The 25723-nt window shown below is 48.3% G+C and overlaps 1 protein-coding gene across 1 annotated transcript in view; it reads left to right on the forward strand.

Moving 5' to 3' along the window:
- LOC140396869 (leucine-rich repeat transmembrane neuronal protein 4-like) overlaps positions 1–25723 on the forward strand; it is a 153174-nt gene that overhangs the window by 4431 nt on the left and 123020 nt on the right. The gene's annotated exons all lie outside the window — the stretch shown is intronic.

Raw genomic sequence — 25723 nt, forward strand, 5'->3', positions numbered from 1 at the left:
ACTCTATGCTATTCAGTTGTGTTTGTGCTTTTCTGTGTTGGTTCGACATCAACTCACATATCCGATGGTTCACAGTAACACAAAATAGCAGTGCATCGCTCCCTTGGTGGCTTAGCAGCACCACCTGGTGTAACACTGAACCCAGCAGGCCAGAAGGGCCTTGGTTCGATTCCATGGTTGACGCGAAGGTTCTCAGCTGGAAGCAACAGCGGGGGGGGTATTGTAAGTAGCCTGGCCGAGCTAGGAAGGGGGGCAAGTGGGTCAGCGTCCCACCTCTTGCTTATTATCCAGTGACCTGTTATAGATAAGGTCTGTGGGTTTTGAGTCTGGATATAATCAATTTTGTCTGGCAATGTCCTCCACGGTTGAACGGCAATCAATCGGTGTACATAGTCCCCGCCAAACAACAGCCAAGAAGCTGAAAGGGTAGTTTACCTGTTTTGTGTGTGAGGAGCAATCCAGCACTGTTGTGGGAGCACCAACGCTGCAGTGTTCCAGCTGAGGTGCTCCTCAGGGGCACTCACCATGACCAATAACTGTGCCTTTGCTAGTGCGGCCCACCACCCAAAAGAGGAATTTTAAATAATTAGCTGGAGGAAGAATGTTGGCCAAGGTATCTGGACAACATCCTGATCTCTGGATTGTGCCACAAGATCTTTTGAACACGTCTGAATATTCACATTAAAGAAAAGGGGGGAAAGGAGCATAATGTGCCACAAGATCTTTTGAACACGTCTGAATATTCACATTAAAGAAAAGGGGGGAAAGGAGCATAAATAATGGCCAAGGGGCTTGTCTCTGTGCTGCTGGCTTGGTCAGTGCCACCCACGTTCCATCAAAGAAAACATTTTAATTCTTGATTAAATCTTTCCTCAATCCCTTAGTACAACGGTCAAGTGTCAAACCACCTCCTCCAATCCCTTAGTTCAGGGTCAAGTGTCAACCTATTTAAGCCCTGGAGTGAGATTTGATTCCACAACTTTCTCACTTGCACAAGAGAAGGTGAATAGTTTCTTTCTAATTCTTTCACGAGGCGTGCTTGGTGCTCGCAAGGCCCCTATTTAATGCCCGTCCCTACTGGCCCTTGAGAACACGGCCATCCACGTGGCACAGGTACACCCACCGAGCTATTGGTGGGGGTTCCAGGGTTTTCAACCCAGTGGCAGCCGAGGAAGGCCTAGCGAGCACCAAGCGAAAGTGGGTGTGGTTGGGAGGGGGTACATGCAGGTGATGGCATTCCGAATGGCGCTGCCCCTGCCCCTTGCGAGCCTTATTCTCTTCCATCGCAGTTTGATAGGCTGAGTGGCTTGCTGGACCAGTTTCAGAGGGCAGTTAAGAGTCAATTGCACCGCTTTGGGGCCATTTTCGCAAAACGTTCAACATGTTTTCTTTGAAAAGATGGTGATGAAGTTGATTCAAGGTAAAATTATTCTGGCGATGGGGCTCATGTGGTGGAAGGGACAACTTACCAAAGAGGAGTCAGGTGGGAGTTTTCACCCAAAAGGTGTAATATTCGGAGAGCTATTGAAACGGGCAGGATCAACGGGGGGCCAAGAAGCAGTTTCTCAGAACTTCAGGATGCCAGCACGGCTGTATTTGTTGCCTATCCCCAGTGGGCGTGCTGCTTGAGGTGTGACCGTACGTGTATATGGGTGACTACCCATTACAGAGGGCGTGCAGTCCGAGTTGCAGCTGGTCAGATCTTTTCCCAGAAGAACATTGATATATATTTTCGGAGGGATGGGATTGAGGACTATGCTAAGAGGTCGTTTGAGTTGATCGGTCAACAGATTATGGGCCTGTGGGCTCCTAAAATGTCTCCCTAACGCAAAATGAAGTGAAAAATAACCAAATATAATCTAAAGTTCTTCAGAACATAATCTCAATTTTGTTTAACCTTTAAACTGGTGAATGTTCTGTGCTTCTTGTTTGTGCCTATAAGTTAACTGGACAAAAAAAATTTATTTTGCCAATACATACATTGCTGTTAAAGAAAATGTGATTGTTCAATTATCTTTTTGTTACTCCATCTTCAATAGTGTGGGCTCAGTAATTGGCGCATATTCTCAGGTGTGGTTGGAGTTAGTGTACATTCTCAGTGTTAGCGGACTTTGCTGAATGTTAGCGTACTTGTAGTTGGTGTACATCCAGTACACTTCAGCATCAAATCTGAAAATGGGGAAAGAACTGAAAAGGTTGATTAATTTCCCACTGGTCGCTCTCTCTCCCAGGTGTCTCCCAGAGGGCCTGTAATTTATGTGTATCGGTCAATCAACAATTATCCCAGCTTTGACCTCCATATGAACTTGGGGCAGCAGCTGGAAAAGAATAGATGGTCACAATGTCACTTGCAGCAGCTCGAATGCATTCCCGGCGAACTCCAGAGCAACGCCACGGGACGCTGTGCCAGTCGACTCACTTTTTTGACGTTCGCCATTGGAAAGCTGAAACTGCCCCGTCACTTTCCCATTCGGCTGCCCGCTGCTTCCAGAGCCCTGCTCAAAGTACAAACTCCGCCCGTTAGAACAACCCCCTAGCCACGCCGAAGCAACCAATTCAATGCCATGCTCTGTGGAGGCTGACGCGTCCCGGTCCACACTCAAAAGGCCCCTTTCAAAAGCCCCTATTGATTCGGTTCGCTGGTGAAGAATGGCGAGGTGGGAGAAAGCTATAGAACTACTTGTCAGAAGAATGACCCAAGAACAGGCAAGGAAGGCACAGATTATTTTGCCAAGTGAAAATCAAAGTTGGAATGTCAGTAGTGAGGCATTTCAACAAAAATCACGTTTATTCAATGCCCTGAATTATTCCAATACTTACTGACGCTCAACAGAAGAGCAACAAATTTTCCATCAGTACGCTGTTCAAATACTGAGCACCTTAGTTAATTGCACACCACCTCCCCCTGCGATAGTATTCTGCTTCACGATTAGCTGTGCCAGAATCGGGAGCTGCTCTGCATTTCGAACCATTATTTGTACACATTAATCCTTGTGTTTGTACAAAGGGCTCTTGCGACTGAACACAGTCCATGCTCCGCATAAAATGGTCTTTAACAAGCCGGCCTTTCGGCCTCCCCTCCCCCTCTTAAACATGAACGTCTTTGTCGCCGCAAATGAGCGTTGCTGTTGTTAGTATGCTGAGGTTCCCTCTCCCAAGCTCCACGCGAGATTGAATAATCAGGAGAAGCAACATGCCAATAGAATATATATACATACCTCTGAAAAAAACCGACAGGGGTCTTGCTATTGAGCAGGTAAGAGGCAAAATAAAAATGAGACGTTTAGCGCGCATCAGCAGATCACAGTAATATTGTCACATTCGGACAACTCAGCCACGAATATTACATGACAATGTAGAGAGAGATTTCCCACTGGGCTTCAGAACATAAGAGGGGAACATTTCCCCGGGGTCACCTTGCGACAGCTACTTTCCCGACCTCGAAATCGTGCCTATTCGACATCCAACGAAACCAGATCAATGCTGGTCCCTCCCCCCGCCATGTCCAGCCCCCTTGACTGGAGGTGGAAACACTTCCAATTGAGAGAAGGCATTTTGAGGAAAGAGGTTGCGTGCGGGAGTGTACAACCTACACGAGCGGGAGGGGAAAGGACCTGGGTCCCAACAGGGGAAAAGGCTGGAAGAAGATTCAAGCCAGGGGTTCTGAAATTAGAGAAAGGATTGATCCCTTTGGAAATTGAGTGTTGCAGGTGGTGCGAATTAGGTTCAGTTGGAGGTCCATTGACAAGGTTCATTATTCCTCGCTTCATGGCCCAGATTCACCTTTGTGAAGTTGAGAAACCCTGAACAAGGTCCTAAAGAGTTAAACGCGCAGGTTGATTTCAAAAGATTTTGGATGGCAGAGGGGGCAAGGGGGAGAGTTATTCTGGGCAGTCCCTTGCTACAGACTGGGCGCTGGGGTTGGGGTTTGGCTGTACTGGCCCCAAATTAATTTAATCCAGGACTCTCTCTGAAGTCTTGTCTCGTCGGTCTGGTCTGGATTTGAACCCGGGCCCCAGAGGTCAAAGAGCAAGCGGCCACCCCGATCCATTTCCGATCTTTCTGTTCAGGGTTTCTTGATAGATTAGACTGACTACCTTGACCATTCCCGAAAAGCGTTTGGTCAATGAAAAATACATTTGCCATCATACGGTTGATTGGAAACTGCACAGGGTCAAGAGCATACTTTACATTAGGTGGGTGCAAGCCTCTGAGTCAACAGTGGGGCCACTCCCTGGAATGTGGCCAGGAGGGAGGTGGATGGGGGTTTGAGAAGGTGGGTTTGGGGGACAGGGGTGGGAGTGGGAAGATGTTTTAAAGCAAAATAATGGGCCCATAGGTAGGTACGACAGCAACCCATGGATGACCCCCACCTGTAGCCCCCCCCCCCTGGAATTTTCCCCCACCCACTGTAGGTTGTCTGGCCCCTCCATGCCTGCCTCAGCTGTGATCGCCACACCTGGTAGCGTGCTGAGCTGCCAGCCATCTGAATGGGTTCCGAGCTTTCGGGGGTGTGGGGGGGGGGGGGGGGGCAGCAGGCTGCTTTGCTGAATAGGAGGGGCAATGGCAGCAGCAGCCAGTTCATTGGCTGCACCTGTAAAGTTCAGGGTGGAAGCAAGCCAACCACCCAGTGAAACACATTCCCTGCCCAAATCGCCCCAAATTCAGGCCATTGTGTCTGGTTTCAGCACTCGGCCTGCAGAAGCACGTTAACAGTTGCAGTGCAGAGAGAAACGAGGATGATTCCCAGAACTTTAAACTTCAAGTGAGAAGGTGGGACTCACTGAGTTAAACCTGTCTTTAAACCTGAAGAGTGAAGAAGATAGGAAGGGAGCATAATTCCGGTTCTTAAACACTGAATAAGAATGAATAATACTAGATGTAGGCGGGTAATTTACCTTGGGAGTGTGATCTGTGAAGCTGGAGCCAACCATGAATGAAATTAACCTTGAGGAAGGTCCAGTATTGGAAGGTATTTCTCCCCCTCTCCCCACATGCACCCCAATGGCTCAATGAGTGTCTTGCTTGTCGAGGAAGATTGAATTTCTGGGAGATTCTGTGTTAAATTACTTGAGCCTACGTAGTGTTAGAGTAAACTTCCTGACGATGCTGAAAGTGCACACAAATAGCTATCAGGTGAACTTCTGCCCATCATCGGTTGTCCTCCTGAACCTGATTGACTGACCTGCTTGGGTTGGTCAATGTAATTGGTGGCCATTGGATTGCACCCGCATCCTGGACTGGCAATGGGTGGGGTGACCTCCTTTCCCATAAACCTTCAATAAACTCTGCGGTCAGGTTATTTTTTTTATTCATTCATGGGATGTGGGTGTAATTGGCCAGGCCAGCCTTGATTGCTCATCCCTGATTGCCCCGGAGAAGGTGGTATGTGAGCTGCCTTCTTGAACCGGTGCAGTCCATAAGGTTCGGTGACAGTGCAGGAATGGCGATAGATGTCCAAGTCAGGATGCGGATTGGCTTCGAGGGGAACTTCCAAGTGTTGCTGTTCCCATGTGTCTGCTGCCCTTGTCCTTCTAGAAGATAGCAGTCGTGTGTTTGGAAGGTGCTGTCGAAGGAACATTGTTGAGTTACTGCAGTGCATCTTGTAGATGGCACACACTGCTGCTGCCACTGTGCGGCGATGATGGAGGGAGTGAGTGATTGTGGATGGGGTGCCAATCAAGAGGGCTGCTTTGTTAAGCTACTGGAGTGTTGTTGGAGCTGCACTCATCCAGGCAATGGGGCGTATTCCATCGGACCTCGGAAACTACCCTGAGGAACTCCTGCCGTGATGTCCTGGAACAGAGATCACTGACCTCCAACCACCACAACCATCTTCCTTTGCACTAGCTATGACTCCAGCTGGTGGAGAGTTCTCCCCCTGATTCCCATTGACTCCAGTTTAGCTCGGGCTCCTTGATGCCACTCTGGGTCAAATGCTGCCTTGATGTCAGGGGAAGTCACTCTCACTTCACCGTCCTCGTATTAATGATAGATAAAGAATAATATGCATTTATTGAAGGCGTTGCACATCCTCTGGATTTCCCAAGGTGTTTTACCAACCAATCAAGGAGTTTTAAAAAAAATTCAGAATAAGGGGTAGTTTAGCATGGACAATTCTCCTACCCTGCACATCTTTGCATTGTGGGTGTGAGACCCATACAGGCATGGAGAGGATGTGCAAACTCCACCAGGACGGTGACCCGGGGCCGGGATCGAACCCGGGTCCTCGGCAGCGTGAGGCTGCAGTGCTAACCACTGTGCAACCGTGATGCCCCCCCATCCCAATCAAATAGTTTTGAGGTGTGATCACTCACTCATTCAGACTCATGGGGAAAGGCAAGGCACGAAATACAGCAGCACCATAAGCAGGCGTTATAGGAGGGCGGTCACGGCTGAGAAAACCTGGGGTAGATAAATAGTATGTAAAGTGGAACTGAAATCAGGGATTTGGCTCAGCAAATACTCTCCATATGCAAAAGTAAATGATTGAACAGGTCTCATTTCGTATGCTTGTGGGATAGACTGTTTTCACTTCCCATTACTATTTCCCGAAAATGTAATCAAGTAAATCTATTTTAGCCAGGCAATCCATCTCCCCTCAGTTAATGGAAGCAAAGAGACATGTTACATTCAGAAGAACCCATGGACAATCTTGTGTAAATGTATCCAGACAAATAATTTAATTTTATATGTCACTTATCCAATAGGATTTTATTTCCATTTCTATATATTAAATGGGTATTTAGAACATGAAGAGCTGATTGTTCACTGCCTTTACTCATTAACTACAGTGGGCTTCACATTCTCATTTCTGATATATATCTGTTCTCTATCGAGTACACGGGGGCTGTTGTTCTGCACCATGTACTTGGGGCAGGTGTTCTGCACCATGTACACGGGGCTGTTGTTCTGCACCATGTACACGGGGCTGTTGTTCTGCACCATGTACACGGGGCTGTTGTTCTGCACCATGTACACGGGGCTGTTGTTCTGCACCATGTACATGGGGGCTGTTGTTCTGCACCATGTACACGGGGACTTCTGTTTTACACCATGTACACGGGGCTGTTGTTCTGCACCATGTACACGGGGGCTTCTGTTTTACACCATGTACACGGGGCTGTTGTTCTGCACCATGTACACGGGGGCTGTTGTTCTGCACCATGTACACGGGGGCTTCTGTTTTACACCATGTACACGGGGCTGTTGTTCTGCACCATGTACACGGGGCTGTTGTTCTGCACCATGTACACGGGGCTGTTGTTCTGCACCATGTACACGGGGCTGTTGTTCTGCACCATGTACACGGGGCTGTTGTTCTGCACCATGTACATGGGGGCTGTTGTTCTGCACCATGTACACGGGGACTTCTGTTTTACACCATGTACACGGGGCTGTTGTTCTGCACCATGTACACGGGGGCTTCTGTTTTACACCATGTACACGGGGCTGTTGTTCTGCACCATGTACACGGGGGCTGTTGTTCTGCACCATGTACACGGGGGCTTCTGTTTTACACCATGTACACGGGGCTGTTGTTCTGCACCATGTACACGGGGCTGTTGTTCTGCACCATGTACACGGGGCTGTTGTTCTGCACCATGTACACGGGGATGTTGTTCTGCACCATGTACACGGGGCTGTTGTTCTGCACTATGTACACGGGGCTGTTGTTCTGCACCATGTACACGTGGCTGTTGTTCTGCACCATGTACACCAGGGCTGTTGTTCTGCACCATGTACATGGGGGCTGTTGTTCTGCACCATGTACACGGGGCTGTTGTTCTGCACCATGTACACGGGGCTGTTGTTCTGCACCATGTACACGGGGCTGTTGTTCTGCACCATGTACACGGGGCTGTTGTTCTGCACCATGTACACGGGGCTGTTGTTCTGCACCATGTACTTGGGGCACGTGTTCTACACCATGTGCATGGGGGCTGTTGTTCTGCACCATGTACACCAGGGCTGTTGTTCTGCACCATGTACACAGGGCTGTTGTTCTGCACTATGTACATGGGGGCTGTTGTTCTGCACCATGTATACGGGGCTGTTGTTCTGCACCATGTACACGGGGCTGTTGTTCTGCACCATGTACACGGGGCTGTTGTTCTGCACCATGTACACGGGAGCTGTTGTTCTGCACCATGTACATGGGGGCTGTTGTTCTGCACCATGTACATGGGGCTGTTGTTCTGCACCATGTACACAGCGGCTGGTGTTCTGCACCATGTACACCAGGGCTGTTGTTCTGCACTATGTACATGGGGGCTGTTGTTCTGCACCCTGTACATGGGGCTGTTGTTCTGCACCATGTACACGGGGCTGTTGTTCTGCACCATGTACTTGGGGCAGGTGTTCTACACCATGTACTTGGGGCTGTTGTTCTGCACCATGTACACGGGGCTGTTGTTCTGCACCATGTACACGGGGCTGTTGTTCTGCACCATGTACACGGGGCTGTTGTTCTGCACCATGTACACCAGGGCTGTTTTTCTGCGCCATGTACACGGGGCTGTTGTTCTGCACTATGTACACGGGGCTGTTATTCTGCACCATGTACACGGGGCTGTTGTTCTGCACCATGTACACGGGGCTGTTGTTCTGCACTATGTACACGGGGCTGTTGTTCTGCACCATGTACACGGGGCTGTTGTTCTGCACTATATACACGGGGCTGTTGTTCTGCACCATGTACACCAGGGCTGTTGTTCTGCGCCATGTACACAGGGCTGTTGTTCCGCACTATAGACAGAGGGGCTGTTGTTCTGCACCATGTACTTGGGGCAGGTGTTCTGCACCATGTACACGGGGATGTTGTTCTGCACCCTGTACATGGGGATGTTGTTCTGCACCATGTACATGGGGCTGTTGTTCTGCACCATGTACACGGGGATGTTGTTCTGCACCATGTACATGGGGATGTTGTTCTGCACCATGTACATGGGGCTGTTGTTCTGCACCATGTACTTGGGGCAGGTGTTCTACACCATGTGCATGGGGGCTGTTGTTCTGCACCATGTACACGGGGATGTTGTTCTGCACCATGTACACGGGATGTTGTTCTGCACCATGTACACGGGATGTTGTTCTGCACCATGTACACGGGGATGTTGTTCTGCACCATGTACACGGGGATGTTGTTCTGCACCATGTACACGGGGATGTTGTTCTGCACCATGTACACGGGGCTGTTGTTCTGCACCATGTACTTGGGGCAGGTGTTCTACCCCATGTACACGGGGGCTGTTGTTCTGCACCATGTACACGGGGGCTGCTGTTTTACACCATATACACAGGGGCTGCTGTTCTGCACCATGTGCACGGGGCTGCTGTTTTACACCATGTACACAGGGCTGTTGTTCTGCACCATATACACGGGGCTGTTGTTCTACACCATGTACATGGGGCTGTTGTTCTGCACCATGTACACGGGGGCTGCTGTTTTACACCAGGTACACGGGGACATGGGGGATGCTGCTGTACTCCAGAATATATATCGGAACACTTATGCTTCATTTTACTTACAAGGACAGTCATTACCTCTCAAGTACAAAGTGGTTGTTATTCTGCAACATGTATATAGAAATAAATATATATACACACACGCACTGCTGCTGTTGGTTCGTAATCTGCACAGGAATGCGTTGTGAATTGAAACTGTTTATCTCTGATATTGAATCATTTTGTAGCTGCAGCTCAGTTGAACTCATATGATCAGATCTGGAGCTTGCCATGCACTGTTGTCTACACCAGCACCTGGCACGCCATCAACAGAAAATGACAAAAACTAGTGAACAAGCAGATAATGATCCCTCAATCACTTTCATGGCACAGAGCAAGGCAAAGCTCAGTGTCTGCTTTTCAAATGAAGGGAGAGAACATAGGGTTGATGGTGCTGACAACAAATTGATCGGCCCCTGCCCAGCCGAGTGAGCTGAACCTGCCCCCCCCCCCCCCCCTCCCGCACCCGTCGTTGATGAGCATATCACAGTTTCATCACCAGGATCCTCCTTCAGGGCGTTGGGTGAAATTTGAACTTGGCAGCAACGTGATTCTCGAATATTTCCTCCCCTTCCAATCTTCACTTGTGCCTGGAGGCAACATAACAGTCGACTGCCGATGTGATAAAGTGCTCATGGCTACCGGCCTGTCACTTGCATTTGGAGTATCTTGTGAGAACACTCTACGGGTATTACCTAGGGATGTTAACGATTTTGTGTGCCCCCCCCCCCCATGGTGTACACAGGGCCAGATGTTCCCTGCTGATGCTGTATTCGCTGACAGATTCCAATCTGTCTTCAGCTACACATCGTTAGCAGGATTCTGCCATCCGCCTCTCGAGACTCCTCCGACATATAGCTCAGCTCCGCCTGATCTGTACCTCAACTTCATATCACTTGGCACGTTGACCTCGTACTCATCCAGTGATTCAGATCTCGAAAGCCCTTGCCTCCGTTGACATTTGGGGGAGGAAATTCCAGCTTGCTGCTGTGCCTCGTCTGTGACAAGGCACTTCCTGAATTCCATTCTCAATGACCTGGCTCTCTCACATCTATCCTTCCTGACTCCCCACCAGCGGAGATGGTCCCTGGGTTTATGTCAAATCCGTGAAAAGGTTTCAAGCACCTCGATCAAGTAACCCCTCAACCATCTGTGCTACTGTACCAGAGTTACAACGCTGTGTGTCTTCACCTTAGTTTTGTTGTTAAGTGGATCAATGTACAAGAGCAACCATTGTCCATGAGTTGGTGGAATGATGGCTGGCTCTACAACAGCACTGACAACCAGCAAACAGAATTCCTTGCTTATTGCGGCCTTATCCTCACATCTGAAGGAGGTATGATCGTACAAAAAGGTGTAATTTTAAAAAAAAGGACCACCAGGTCACCACACCACTCACACACACACACCATCCACAACCCTCAAGCATAAGTGTCGCTTAAAGAAGGGAGAGGAAGGTAAAACCTCAGCCGCCACAGGTTAAAAAGAGAACAATCCTGGGAAATTTCTCTCCTACTCCCCAAAGGAAATCAAGCAGCCTCCGGGAGTCTCTCGTCCTCCCGTGACTGGACACAATTTCAATTGAATACCAACAACCCCACGAAAACTGGATAAGCCCTCTTGTCTTGGGAACTGAGTCAAGTTCGCTTACAAAGATTGCAGGAACATTCTACTCACCGAGCCTTGGCGTTACCTCCAGAGAGAGAGACGACTTTCTGAAAAGAAAGAATTCCTCTCATTAATTGTCACTTTTTTCCTTCCGAAGGATTTTCTAAGTAGGATCTCCCATCCCTACGGCCCAAACTACTTTTGATAACCTGCCTCGTAAAATGATATCCCATTTATTAGAAACTCCGACCAAGCTCGCACTATGCCAAACTGATTGGCCACAATTCTCGGAGGCTGTTTTACAAAGAAAATATCTGAACCTTGGTGTTACTTTGGTCAGTTCCCCTGCCCGATAAGGCCTCAATGTCCTTCACGGTGTTGAACCAACCCTGAACAAATGTGTTTGTGCCAACGCCCAAAGTCGCATTCAAATTGTAATCAATGATTTCAGGGATACATAATGAAGCTGATGGAACCATAGAAAATAGGAGAAGGAGGCCGTTGGAGCCTGCTCCGCCATTCATAATGATCGTGGTTGATCATCTAACTCAACAACGTAACCCCGCTTTCCGCCAATATCCTTTGATCCCCTTTACCCTAAGTGCGATATCTAACTACTCCTTGAAAAAAATACAATGTTTTGGCCTCAACTACGTTCTGTGGTAATGAATTCCACAGGCTCACCACTCTCCGGTTGAAGAAATTTCACCTCATCTCTGTCCTAAATGGTCTACCCCGCATCCCCAGACTGTGACCCCTGGTTCTGGACACACCCAGCATAGGAAACATCCTTCCTTCCTGCATCTGCCCTGTCTAGTCCTGTTAGAATTGTATAGGTTTCTATGAAATCCATTCCCCCCCGCCCGCCCCACCCCCATTCTTCTGAACTCCGGCAACTACAATCTGAACTGATTCAATTTGTCCTCATCCGTAAGTTCTGCCCGCCCTAATTCGCACTGCTGATCAACCGATATCAGCAACTGTTTCAGCAAACGTAGCTTCAAACCATTGTAAAGAGAGTCAATGTCTAAAGCATTCAAATTGACAACTTTAAATAGCAAGAATCAATGTTTGAAGTATTTAAATTGACAACTTTAAATAACAAGAAATAAAACCCTCACTGAATTGGTGCACACCAGTGCAAAACAGAGGGCAGCACGGTAGCACAGTGGTTAGCACTATGGCTTCACAGCGCCAGGGTCCCAGATTTGATTCCCGCTTGGGTCACTGTCTGTGCGGAGTCTGCACATTCTCCCCGTGTCTGCGTTGGTTTCCACCCACAGTCCAAAGATGTGCAGGTTAGATGGATTGACCATGCTAAATTGCGTAGGTTAGATGGGGTTGCTGGGTTATAGGGATAGGGTGATGGTGTGGGCTTAAGTAGGGTGCTCTTTTCAAGAGCCGGTGCAGACTCGATGCGCCTCCTTCTGCACTGTAAATTCTATGTCAGTGTCTAAATGAATCACCTGTCTTGTGGCCTGATGAACCACAATGTCCATGAACCTGACACCATGCCCAATGTGTAATTCACATTGCATCTTCACCTCAAAAGAACATGTCAACTGTTGCAGAATTCAAAGTACAACAAAAAAGAAACCCTTGAGGTTTGATCAGAAGCACAAAAATCACAAAACATGGGCTCTGGCAACAAAGAATCCTTTCAACTGGGCTGAAGGCGGGTGTTGTGCAGCAAGTCTGTGATCAGAAGTTGGGGTTTGACAGACTGGAGGTTCAGGCGTGGCCGTTGTTGGCCTGCCTCTTTGGGAGACGGCGGACAGTTCCAAAGACCTGGGACCTGTGCCTCAGGACCATCCTGAATGCCGGGGCGGCGGGGTTGGGGGAATGGGGGGGGGGGGGGGGGGGAGCGGGGGGTGGTGGTTCTGCACAATGATCCTCCGAGTTCTGCAATCCTTTGATGCAGGGTAGAGACACATTCTGAATTTTCCGGCTGTCACAAAACCCACAGGGTTGTGGCTGTATTTACATCACCTTGGACTGCAGTGGGTCAAGAAAGCAGTTCATCGCCACCTTCTCAAGGGCAATCAGGCATGGGCAAGCTCTGACCAATGCTGCCAGCATCCCATGAACAAGTTTTTGGAAAAAAACTACATTGATAAGAGCATTACCAATTGAAACCCATAAAAACAATGATCCTGTTTCCCCAAGTCTGACCTTGCACGCATATCAGATATCATCCCTGGATCACCTGAGGATATTTCATCCAATTCCTCGGTTCTTTACCCCAAATAGAAATACAACCCTTGACATCATCAATGAATAACTTAGCCTTGCCTTCACTTGTACTTCTCTGACTACATTGGGGCAGTTCATGGAAGGCAAGGTAACAAACACCCTGTGTGTCAACAACTCTTGTGCTGTTCTGCCGCTTTGCATCATGAGTTATGAGGTTCTCAAGCCAGCCTTGAATGTGTGAGGAAACAAGCTTGGGCCAATTCCATTGCTCTAACTGGACGCAAACTGCTCCCCTCTCATCCCATAAGCTTTCCTGTCGACATTGCATCGTTTTTTTATAAATTGAGTTGTACCAATTCTATTGTGAACCAGCCTGCCTTCACTGAATACCACATCAAGTTTCAGCCTCACTTCGAATCAACATTGCTCTCAAGCAACCAGAATTGTCTATCGCAGTACATCTTAAATTCCTCTGGCTGCGTCTGCTCGTGATTTTGCATTTTGAAAATGAATGAAATGAAAATCGCTTATTGTCACAGGCAGGCTTCAAATGAAGTTACTGTGAAAAGCCCCTAGTTGCCACATTTCAGCTCCTGTTCGGGGAGGCTGGTACGAGAATTGAACCGTTCTGCTGGCCTGCCTCGGTCTGCTTTAAAAGCCAGATATTTAGCCCTGTGCTAAACCAGCCCCTGTGCAGAGATGTTGCATTGAGTTCCATGCATGTTTTATTAGGGGGTTAATGATGGGGTGAAATTCTGCAGCTATCAGAATTGTTGCACCATCCAGTTCTGCATGGACTGCATTGACTATGAAGTGAAATATCCTTGTCCTGACTAATTGAAATAGCTGACAACTGCGCTCTGTATATTTTACAAAAATGTTCTGAAGAAAATACAAAAGGTTTGCATTTGTTCAAATGGTAGTACAGAACTTGGGTATTACTGCAAAAAAAGAGTCATGCTGGCAAAGATGATCTGTCCTCTTGCACTCGTCAGGGGGGACAGATGCAAGAATGCCAAATATCAAAGGGGACAACAATTTAAACTGCAAAAGAATAGGGGCGCTGATGGGTTGGCAGGTCGACTGATTGGTCAAGGCATTGTCATGGAGAATGGACAAAGGAACTGCTGCCTCCCCCCCCCCCCCCCCCAACCCCCAATTTTTGTTTAATCCAAGCAAGACCCAATGACTGGGTATGTTCCTTTTTGCCTGAGGAGGGCAGGTCCCTGCTTATGAATATATGAAGCTTCTAGCTCAGGTAAATGAACCACATTTCAGTGTACTGATCTTAATCAACCAGCCCATGTTTGAGAGACTTGGCAAACTCAGAACACAGCTCACCGCAACCTTCTCAAGGGCAATTAGGGATGGGCAATAAATGCTGACCCAGCCAGTGATGCCCACATCCTGCAAATTAATTTTTTTTTAAAAATCGGGCATGATTCAACCACCTCGTTGTGCACAGCATGGAGCAGGGCGCGATGGGTGAATCGCGGGAGGCCCCAAATCGGGTCTGGCGCTGGGCGCTTGAGCCGATGGCGAGTCACCTGACTCACCCACAGCGCCTGACATGATCTGGATTACGCCCTCGCTGGTTGCGACTGAGATAACGATAGTTAAATTAGCTGTTAAGCTCTTTTAAACATGGGCGGCCATCTTGACGCCGCTTTCACCCGCTGCCTGGAAGTCACCGGTCGCGTGTGAGGGATTAACCAGGCACCGATTAGTACTGGACTCCACTTGTGAGGCCACTTGGGGGTCAGGGAGGCCACTGGAGCCACCCCCCCCCCTCCCGGGACAAGGCAGGCAGTATCCTGGCAATGCCCCTGACACCTGGTTATCATGACAGCGGCAAGTGGGCACCACAGTAATGCCAACCTTGCACTGCCAGGATGCCGGGTTGACATTGCCAGTGTGTCAGTGGTACTGCCTGGATGCCAGGCTGGCAGTGCCAAGGGTCAGGGCCTGAAGGCGCCATGCCCATGAAATTGGGAGGGGGGGGGTGAGGGGAGGGGATGCGGGGGGTATGAAGGGTGAAGGTGTGATGGGGGTTATGAAGGGGCTTCATAAAGGTTGGGGTGGTGAAGGGGACCCCATAGTGGGGTATCCTCACTTGGGGGGTAATGCCCATGTCTTTGGTGGGTGGCATTGTCCATGGGTGGGAAGTATGGGGACCCTCAAGCTCACTTGGAGATTGGGGCACCCTATCAAAATGGTGCACCGATCTCTGAGGAGCCTTCCCACCAGCAGATTCAGCTCCCCACTGCTGAAAACATTTCAAAGTGTGGGCTGGATCAGGGAGAAACTCCTCAAGGCCCAGAAAAATGACTAAGTGTAGGTGGATACTGTTCTGGATTACCCCAAAAGCCGGCAGGTAACATCATGCCAAACATTTTTTTAAAATAAAAAAAAAAGAGTACCCAATTCATTTTTTCCAATTAAGGGGCATTTTAGCGTGTTCAATCCACCTATCTTACACATCTTTGGGTTGTGGGGGCGAAACCCACGCAAACACGGGGAGAATGTGCAAACTCCACACGGACAGTGACCCAGAGCCGGGATCGAACCTGGGACCTCAGCACCGTGAGACTGCACTGCTACCACTGCACCACCGTGCTGCCCGCTGTATGCCAAACATGCCCAAAATAACACTTTGAGTTTTTTTTGTTTAACCGTGCCCATACCATCTAACTTTAGATGTGGTCCTGCAATTGAACAGTACTTGCTGCATAATCCCAAGTGTGTTAAGAATTACACTCGCAACCAATTTGAGTTGATCAATCAGGCTCGTAACGTACTTTCGCTTCCCAGAAGCTACATATATTCACACGGGGGCACAATCTCTAAAGGTATAAGAAACATGTCCAGGCATTGCGTCTTTTCTGAATTAAGCAAAAGCGTGGGGGATATTATTTACTTGGTGCATTCGCCATGGCAACGTCTCATCCAATCAGAGTCAATTTGCCAACCAATCAGCACCAATTTTCTCAAACAGTATAAATTGCCACTCCTTTGAAATTTGCCATTCTTGCATCTGTTCTGGTGTGTGCAAGCTAAAAAGTTTCTGCACCATTTCTCCATTTTCAGCACGCCATGTACTTTTTTTTTTAGTACCTTGAATGACCCCAGGATGTCACAAAGTGCTTTTCAAGCATTGTCACTGTTTTAATGTAGGAAAGGTGACATCCAATTTGCCCCTTGCCAGCTCTCAGAAAAAAACAATGTCGACTGAAGGATAATTACTGACCAGAACACCAGGGACAACTTGCCTGCTCTTCCCTGCAGCAGTGCCATGGGATCATTTACAACAATCAAAGAGACTAGATAAAGTCCCAGTTCAAGGCCTCATCGGAAGTCAGCACTTCTGACAGTGCACATCTCAATGTTCAGCACTGGAGTGCCAGTCTAGATTTCTGAGCTCATGAGCGGGTCTTGGGCCCAACAACCTTCCCACCGAGCCTCTGCTGACATTCTGACCTAACCACCCAATCCCCTTTCAAAGATCCAACCTCCGGAGAAAATTCCCTTTAGGTCTCTACAGCCCCAAAGGTGAGAGGAAGAGGAAATAATAGTCTCTAAAAATTCATGAACGAAACCTCAGCTTTGTTGATCCCTTTCCAGAAACTGCCCAATATTGTTTTTCTGCAAACTCTCCAAAAATACAGGTTGTACCCCGGCCGCATTTCCGTACACGCCTCATCTTCAAACCACTCCACTAACGTCATCAACACCTTTGTATATCCTCCACTGCTCGAGGAGCATCATGCTCCTCTGCACACTTCCATCTGGAACACTTGAACTCAACACCTCTCTCTTCAGGACACAAGAACACAAAGAATAGGAGCAGGAGCAGATCACACAGCCCATCGGACCTGCTCCACACTCAATACACTACTGTCTGATTTGAGCTTCAAATCCATTTTCCCGCCCACTCCCCATTTCCTTTATCTCTCCGAGATACCCAAGATCTGAAAGCTCTGTATTACTGTGATCAGATCTCTTCATTCTTGTACTCCAACCCATTTATGTTGTGCTAGAACAGCCATCCATGACCTTGTCAATGAAAAAGAGCGATTTAATTGCAAGTGCATGATCAGAGCAGTGTTTTAAGGGCTCAATGCACAATTCTTTGAATAAGTGATTTCCTTGCTTGAAACTATTGAGGCGAGTTAATCTCCTTGGCACAGGAGAAATTTAATGAGAAAGTTAGAAATGATCAGAGACGGCGCCAAGGAACTGGTTTCAATCCTGACCCCGGGTCACGCGTGGAGTTTGCATATTCTCCCCATGTCTGCATGGGTCCCACCTCCATAAACGCCAAAGATGTGCAGCGTGGTTAGATTGGCCGTGCTAAATTGCCCCTTAATTGGAAAAAAAAATGAATTGCGTACTCTAATTTTTTTTAAAAAATGATCGGGGACAGAACGTTTGCATCTGAAGGTTCATTGAGCAGGGGATGAAATTACTGGGAAGAACATTCAAGCAGGTAATACAAATAGGTTCAGGAAGCAAATTTATGTATTTATGGAAAATGAAACGATGCATCTGGTGACACAATTGGAAAGTGGGAAGTGGTTTCCGAGACCGGTTAAACGTGATAACTTCAAAGGGCTTCCAACAAGTTTGAAGATTGAACAACAGGACTTGCGTACAGACGAGAATGGTCTTTTCTAGTACAGAACAATCCTTTATGGGTGTCTTTTGGGGGGGGGGGGGGGAGGGGGGGTGAATGTTGCTGTGCTGGAATCAAATCAAAGAACAGCAAATGACCAAGACAGAAATTTATGGAAGGGGTCAGGAATGTCCGTGTGGAAAGATTGTGGTCCAATGCCCTTCTTTGTCCTCTCCGGAGTTTTATTGAGGCAGGGGTATCCTGCCTCTCAGAAAGGTCTCCACATGCTCCAAGAGGAGATGGTAGTGTAGTGAGTGGTATTGACACTGGATTAGAAATCTGGGGGCCTGGGTTTGCATAACAGTAGGTGATGTGTCGGGTGCGACTCAGTGAATCACGAGCGAGCCCAAATCAGGCTCCGCATCAGGCGTCGGGTCGATCACGACTCACCCGACCAATGATCCGCTTAAACACCTGGATTCTAGATTCAACGGCCGTGCCTGGGGGACCTTGCCAGGGTGCTGTTCAGTGCTGGTGCACACAAACAGTGCCAGGGTGCCCAGGTGCCGGGCCCGGGGGAGGCTTTGTCAAGTAGAAGGGGCGGTGAGACGCGTTTGCTGGGGGGCCTCCCTAAGGTTGAGGGTGGTTGAGAGTGAGTCAATAAAGCAGGTAGGGGTCTGAAAGGGGTAAGGCGGCGGTTGGGGGGGGGGGGGGTAGGGGCTGCTAATCAAAATGGCGCCCCCATCTGCGCTCGCCAGCAGGAAATTCCATTCCGTCCGCTGAGTGTCACATTTAATTTTTAAATATCTGGAATTAAAAGTTAGTAGCGATCGGGAAAACATTGTCGAGTGTCACATAAACCCATCTGGTTCACCCATGCCCTTAAGGGAAGGAATTCTGCCGTCCTTACCTGGCCTGGCCTACATGTGACTCCAGACCCAGGGCAACGTGGTGACTCTGAAAGGGCTGAGCCGGCCAGCCGGTTCAATGGAAGTCAGGAATGGACAATGAAAGCCAGCACAGCCAGCGATGCCCACATCCCCAGAACAAATAAAAAACATAGGATTATTTTTCAAATTGCATCAAACATTGCACCTCCAAAAGAGCAACTCCCCTGCCCCACCCTCCCCTCTCTCCCCACCATTGCAGCACGGAGGGCCACGTCTACAGGCCCAATCCAATTAGGCCTTCAAATGCACTCAGCGTGAATATTGACTGCATTCCAGACAAACAAGCAGAGAATAATTCTTCTCTCAATTCTTTTATTGCCTGTAAACCGAAGAGATCCAATTTAATGAGAACAGCATATTGAAGGAACGTTCCAACAGTGGGGAAGGAATGGCTGGGGACCCAAGTGCACTGAGAACTGAGATGCTGCAGTTACATTCAGTAACGAGCTGTCAGTCACTGGCTAGCAGACAAATCACACTCGGCTGTCTCCAAAAACGGATATGATTGAGATCCTGTGCTCCTCCACTATCAGGTTGTCCCCATTATTCTAAAATGAGGACTGCAATTCTGCGTAAGCAAAAACGCTTTTAGCGCACCGTCATGCAAAGGCATCAATAACATAAAACGACATGATGCACATTTCTTTCTCCCTGCCTTCCTCACTTGGGATAACAGCCAGTCTTTAAGTGATTGTGAAAAGGTTTTAATTGATTTGAACGCTCCATGTTGAGAGAATTAGCACAGACCTCCATGATTAAAGCCTTACAGGAGATCGCTCACCTTGTAACACTTCGGAAACGAGCAAAAACAATTATTGCCCTGAAAAGTTTTTTCGCCGAAGGTAGCGCTGCTATCTTTTTTTCCTCTTTGTTCATGGGGTGCGGGTGTCTCAAGCTGTGCCTGCATTTATTGCCCATTCCTAATTGCCCTTGAGGGGACAATTAAGATGTAACTACATTGTTGTGGGGCTGGGGTCACATGTAGGCCAGACCAGGTAAGGACGGCAGATTTCCTTCCCTAAAGGACATTAGTGAACCAGATGGGTTTTTACGACAATTGACAATGGTTTCATGGTCGCCACCAGAATTCTAATTCCAGATTTTTTTTCATTGAATTCAAATTTCACTATCTGCAGTGGCAAGATTTGAACCTGCGACCCCAGAGTAGTCTGGGGCCTCTGGATTACTTGCCCAGTGACAATATCACTACGCCACCGCCGCCCCAGAAATGCAGAAGTAACCTGTTCGGTCGGTGTGTTCCTTCATAAAATCCCGTTCGATAAACCCTTCCCATTGGCTCATTGTGCAAAGGCACAGCCCAACAAGGTATTAAACCATATGGGGCATTGGGTTCTCCAGAGTGCCTGTTGGCAGTACCCAGTCAGCTGGTGTGTCTGGAGGTGGGACGTGACTTACTGCTGGATTCACAGCAAACAGGGTCTGTGTGGAATCGCGTGTCCGCCAACTAAACCGATCAGAACCCGTGAGTGAAACTACAGCATTGTCTCACATTGAAAGTGAGGCGGTTTCTCTATGAGTGGAGGATAGTCAGGTGGAACCAGGAGTTGGCCATTCAGCCTCTTGAGCCCATTCTGCCAAGGCTGATCTGTTTCTTAACTCCATCTATCTGTCGAGGTTCGCCTTAACAACCTTTCTGAATAAAATAATACAAACTGCGTGCGTTAAGTAAGGCAAGGTCCCCACAGTCCCAGATGACCATAGGCTGCTTTCCCCTTTGAGGGGAAGAGCTGACTGGTGGTAATTGAACTTGAAGATGAGCCACATGCATGGGTTTATCAGCCGCCTGGTGGCGATGTACCCCAGCCTTGAGAAGATGGGGATCAGAAAATTAGGGACAACCTTTCACCAGTGCTTTCCGCTGTCGGCCAACACATTTTGCCAATGCTATCAACAGCACAGTCAATCTGCATTGATGCTCTTAATGCATTCGACATCTGCACAGCCCCAACATCATTCCTTCCATTTTCTTGCATGTTCCTTCATCTATAGGGAGACTTGCATTCTGCACAAAAGTTCAGTCGTCTTGAACATCTGAATGATAGTTCTGCCCCCTCCACCCCCCACCCCCGAAGCTTCCAACCGAAGGGTGCTTTGGGTTAACTTTCTATCCCACCCAAACTGACAAGGGCTCCTGCACCTCACACCTGGATCTGAAAGTGTTTGGAATGTGGTTCACGCCAAGTTGCATTGCCAGAGGAGAAATGTGTGCCCATGGTGGCCCAGTGTGTAAATGCAGCACAGCACAGACACAATGTCGAATTCAAGGCCTGGTCATCATTGAATGCACTGCAATCAACTGGGAATAGAAATAGATCTGCTGGCAGAGGTCTCGGTTACCCTGGATTGAGGAACGGAAATTTAAGCAAAAGGCTACTGCTCCCCATTGCTGTTCAAAATCCTGCCATGTGCATGTGGTTGTCATGTGAGGGTATGTTCAGGCTCGCCACTGATGCTCTCCCTGGTTCAATAGGCCACTGACTCTCAATGTCTCACTTTTAAGAGCCCTGGAGGGGGTGATGAGGCCTAGAGATATCACCAGAGACTTGGAGAATATTGTTTCTAAAAAGACATGGGGCGGGATTCACCGACCCCCCGCCGCACTCGTTCTCCGGCACGGCACACCCCAGCCGGCAGCGGGATCCTCCGTCCCACCAGCCGGCCAACTGGTAATTTCAGAGATCACTCTCCAATCCCCAGCTGTGCTGACCTGGCACCATCCCCGCAATTCATTCCCTTTACGTTAATTTTCCATCGATGATCAGTGGGCTTTCCAAGCCCTTTGCACCTCACCAACCGGGCGCAAGTTCATTAATCTGATTCTATCCTTTAATACAATGACCTGCCACCCTCCCCCTGCTAACCCTCTGGATTTACTGTGAGGATCTCTCGCACACCAGCCCATCTCCTCCCTCCACTGGTTTACTGATCGGAGTTACTTTGTCCCTGGTCCTGTGTCCCTTTCCACTTTGTGTATGATCCCACCATCCGCCATGTCACCAATACATGCTCCAATGCCCCACAAGACGGATAGATACCCAGACCCCAATGTCACAGTCAGATACTGTAATAACTCTGCTAAGGCCAGGCTGCGTACAAAAATCCTGTTTATTCGAACATCAAAAAGAACTGCTGTCGCCGTATACAGTGCTTGCATCCCAGCCCGAGGACCAGTGGGAATGCTGGTCTGGGTCTACGCGGTGGGTTTTAAACTCCTGCTGAATGGTTCTTGTTGGGCGAACGTCCGCCCCCCCAATAGGGAAAGTAGTATTCCACGAACCCCAAAGGGAGATCATTTAGCGATCCCCCCATGTCCTTCGTGGTCATCATAACAGATATCCTACGCCCCTATTTACCACCTCACATGCTTGTAACACTGATAGATATCTACACCCATATATCACTGATAGATACCCTATACCCATATATCACTGATAGATACCTACATCCATATATCACTGATAGATACCCTACACCCATAAATCACTGACAAGATATCCTACACACATATATCACTGATAGATACCCTACACCATAAATCACTGACAGATAAACTACACCCATATATCACTGATATATATCCTACACCCATATATCACTGATAGATATCCTACATCCATATATCACTGATAGATACCCTACACCCATATATCACTGATAAATATCCTACACTCATATGTCACTGATAGAGATCCTACACCCATATATCACTGATAGATATCCTACACCCATATATCGCTGATAGATATCCTACACCCATATATCACTGATATATATCCTACACCCATATATCACTGATATATATCCTACACCCATATATCACTGATAGATATCCTACACCCATATATCACTGATAGATATCCTACACCCATATATCACTGATAAATATCCTACACCCATATATCACTGATATCCTACACCCATATATCACTGATAGATATCCTACACCCATATATCACTGATAGATATCCTACATCCATATATCACTGATAGATATCCAACACCCATATATCACTGATAGATATCCTACACCCATATATCACTGATAGATATCCTACACCCATATATCACTGATAGATATCCTACACCCATATATCACTGATAACATACACCCATATATCACTGATAGATATCCTACACCCATATATCACTGATAGATATCCTACACCCATATATCACTGATAGATAACCTACACCCATATTTCACTGATCGATACCCTACACCCCTCTGTCCCTGGGATAATTTCATACTCGCCGTTTTGCTGTCAGGAAACTGCCTGCACTTGACACCCCTCAAGGAATGCCCAACTTTCCCAGAGTTGCTGACCACGAAGATATACTTCAAGGTTAAGACAGAATGTCAGAAGCAACGGAAAATTCTCTCTCTGCCAATTCACTTGTTTCCGAATTACCTTCGTGCATTTCTCAGTGACGCAAGAAGGCAAGCAGGGAAATTAACAGAGACCTTTGCAGGGGGAGAAAATGGGCAGTGCGGATGAACTGTCTGATTAATTTGACACCTCCAGTGTGGATGAGGGATCTATGCTTCACCGTGAATACTGCACACATTTGGAAGTATTCCATCTCCATCTGTGTCAACCAGTCGCATCATTCATTTCCTCCCTCTTGTGATTCAGAAGTTTGAGGGGGCACTGCAGCTGAGGCCGGGGTGGGGGAGGATCAGTGGGGGCTGGCAGGGGTGGTAGATCAGGAGGAGAAAACAAACAGAGTGATCCATCCCACTTTCAATTGTGATTATAGCTGGGGAAATGAAGATGTTGCTGCATTGTTGAACAATGCAATTGAAGGCAGCAAAGGCTTTAATGAGCTCGGCTGACAACATTTTTGCGTCTCATTTAAGAACACAGTTAACTCATTTCATCAACACTGTGCGGCTCAGTAATTGTCAAGGAGGCGGTGATGTGCGGGAAAGTTAGTGTTCACAGAGGTAGCGGGGAGATCGGAAATTTGCCATGGGTTCCTGATGTAGATTAATCAGTTCGGTTACAGAAGAGCAGTGAGTCATCATAGGCTGCGCTCCTACAGTTACATGTATTTAATTCTGAACGTTTGTTTGTGTTGAAGCTCGAAGGCGGTAACCCTTGCTCGTGGGCACCTGCCGGGGCTTCCTTTTGCCATGGTCAAATCAACACCCACCTACCCCACTCCCCCCACCCTCTCCCCAGCCCGCTATTTTTGTAAAATTCGATTCATTCACAGGAGATGAGTGTTTTTGGCAAGGTCAGCATCCATTGCCCACCCTGAGGTTGGTTTGGGAACGTGGTAGCTGGCCAGTTTGGTGAAAGTACTCCCTTGGTGCGCTGTCAGGTCGAGAGTTCCAAAATGTGACCAATGTCCGCGGAGGGACGCCAGTGTGTTTCCCAGTCAGGACGGCACATGACTGAGAGTCCAACCTGGAGGCGGTGGTGTCTGCTGCTGCCCTCGCGTCCCTCCGTTGGTCGGCCGAGCGTAAATCGGCCAATGGCGTGGGTCACCCCTTCCCAGGCAATCTCAGCACCAGCGAGCAGAACAAAACAAAATGCCTCTGTTGCGCTGCGAGGCCCTGTGTGTCACCATTCAAACTTCAAAAGTCCCGAAAGACTAGCTTGTTGGGTGAATGGACATTCTGAATTCTCCCTCTGTGTACCCGAACCGGCACCGGAATGTGGCGACTAGGGGCTTTTTACAGTGACTTCACTGCAGTGTTAATGTAAGCCTACTTGTGCCAATAATAAAGATTATATTATCAATTATAAAAACCTTGTATTGTGTTGTGCGCCAAATTCCTGGCAACAGGTTCAGCTGGACAGTCAAATGCAGGGGGGGGGGGGGGGGAGAGGAGGCAGGGCTGGAGAGGCACAATTTGGGGCTGGTTTAGCACAGTGGGCTAAACAGCTGGCTTGTAATGCAGAACAATGCCAGCAGCGTGGGTTCAATTCCCGTACCGGCCTCCCCGAACAGGCACCGGCGACTAGGGGCTTTTCACAGTAACTTCATTGAAGCTTACTTGTGACAATAAGCGATTATTATTATTATTATTATTAAAAGAGGCAACGTGGGAGGGAGGGTGCAACCGCCCCCCCTCCCCGCCACAGGCGAGACAGCCAAAGCCGATGGGGGAAGAAAAGAAAGTGGGGGGAGAGGAAGATAAGAAGGGGGGAAACCTCCCCCCCCCCCCCCGACCGACTCGGGATGGCACATCGGAGGGCGGGCGGGGAGGACTGCACGCCGAGTTGGATGGCGGCAGACTGTATATTGGAAAATTCCGGGGAAGAAAAGAGACAAACCTTTTAAATAGTACAGGAAATGAACACGAACAGCAATGTATATAATTTTTGAAAATACCAACAAAAGGATTTTTTTTTTGAACAGAACAATTGAAAACCAAAAGGAGGCTGGAAGAGCTGGCTAAAATAAGGTGGCTTTTGTTCACCCCTATTCATCAAGTATCTGAATGCCCCATGCCACGATGCATGGTTCTGCCCTATCTCCGTAACCCCAAAACCTAACCTGGGCACTGAGGGCCGATTTAGCATGGCCAAATCACATCACCCGCACATCTGCGGACTGTGGGAGGAAACCGGAGCACCCGGAGGAAATCCACGCAGATGCGGGGAGGATGTACAAACTCCACACGGACAGTCACCCAAGGCCAGAATTAAACCCGGGTCCCTGGCGCTGTGCTGACCACAGTGCCGAGGTTATCTAGGTACACAGCACAATTCAACATCAACTAGCCTTTCAAAAGGTGGCTGGGACATTGCTGGGTCCCAATGGCAGAAGGCAACACATCAAGAGTCACAAAGACAGAGAAATCCTTTGTGCAGATGGCCAA

The sequence above is a fragment of the Scyliorhinus torazame genome, chromosome 20 (genome assembly GCF_047496885.1).
Source record: "Scyliorhinus torazame isolate Kashiwa2021f chromosome 20, sScyTor2.1, whole genome shotgun sequence".
NCBI classification, from domain to species: Eukaryota; Metazoa; Chordata; class Chondrichthyes; order Carcharhiniformes; family Scyliorhinidae; genus Scyliorhinus; species Scyliorhinus torazame.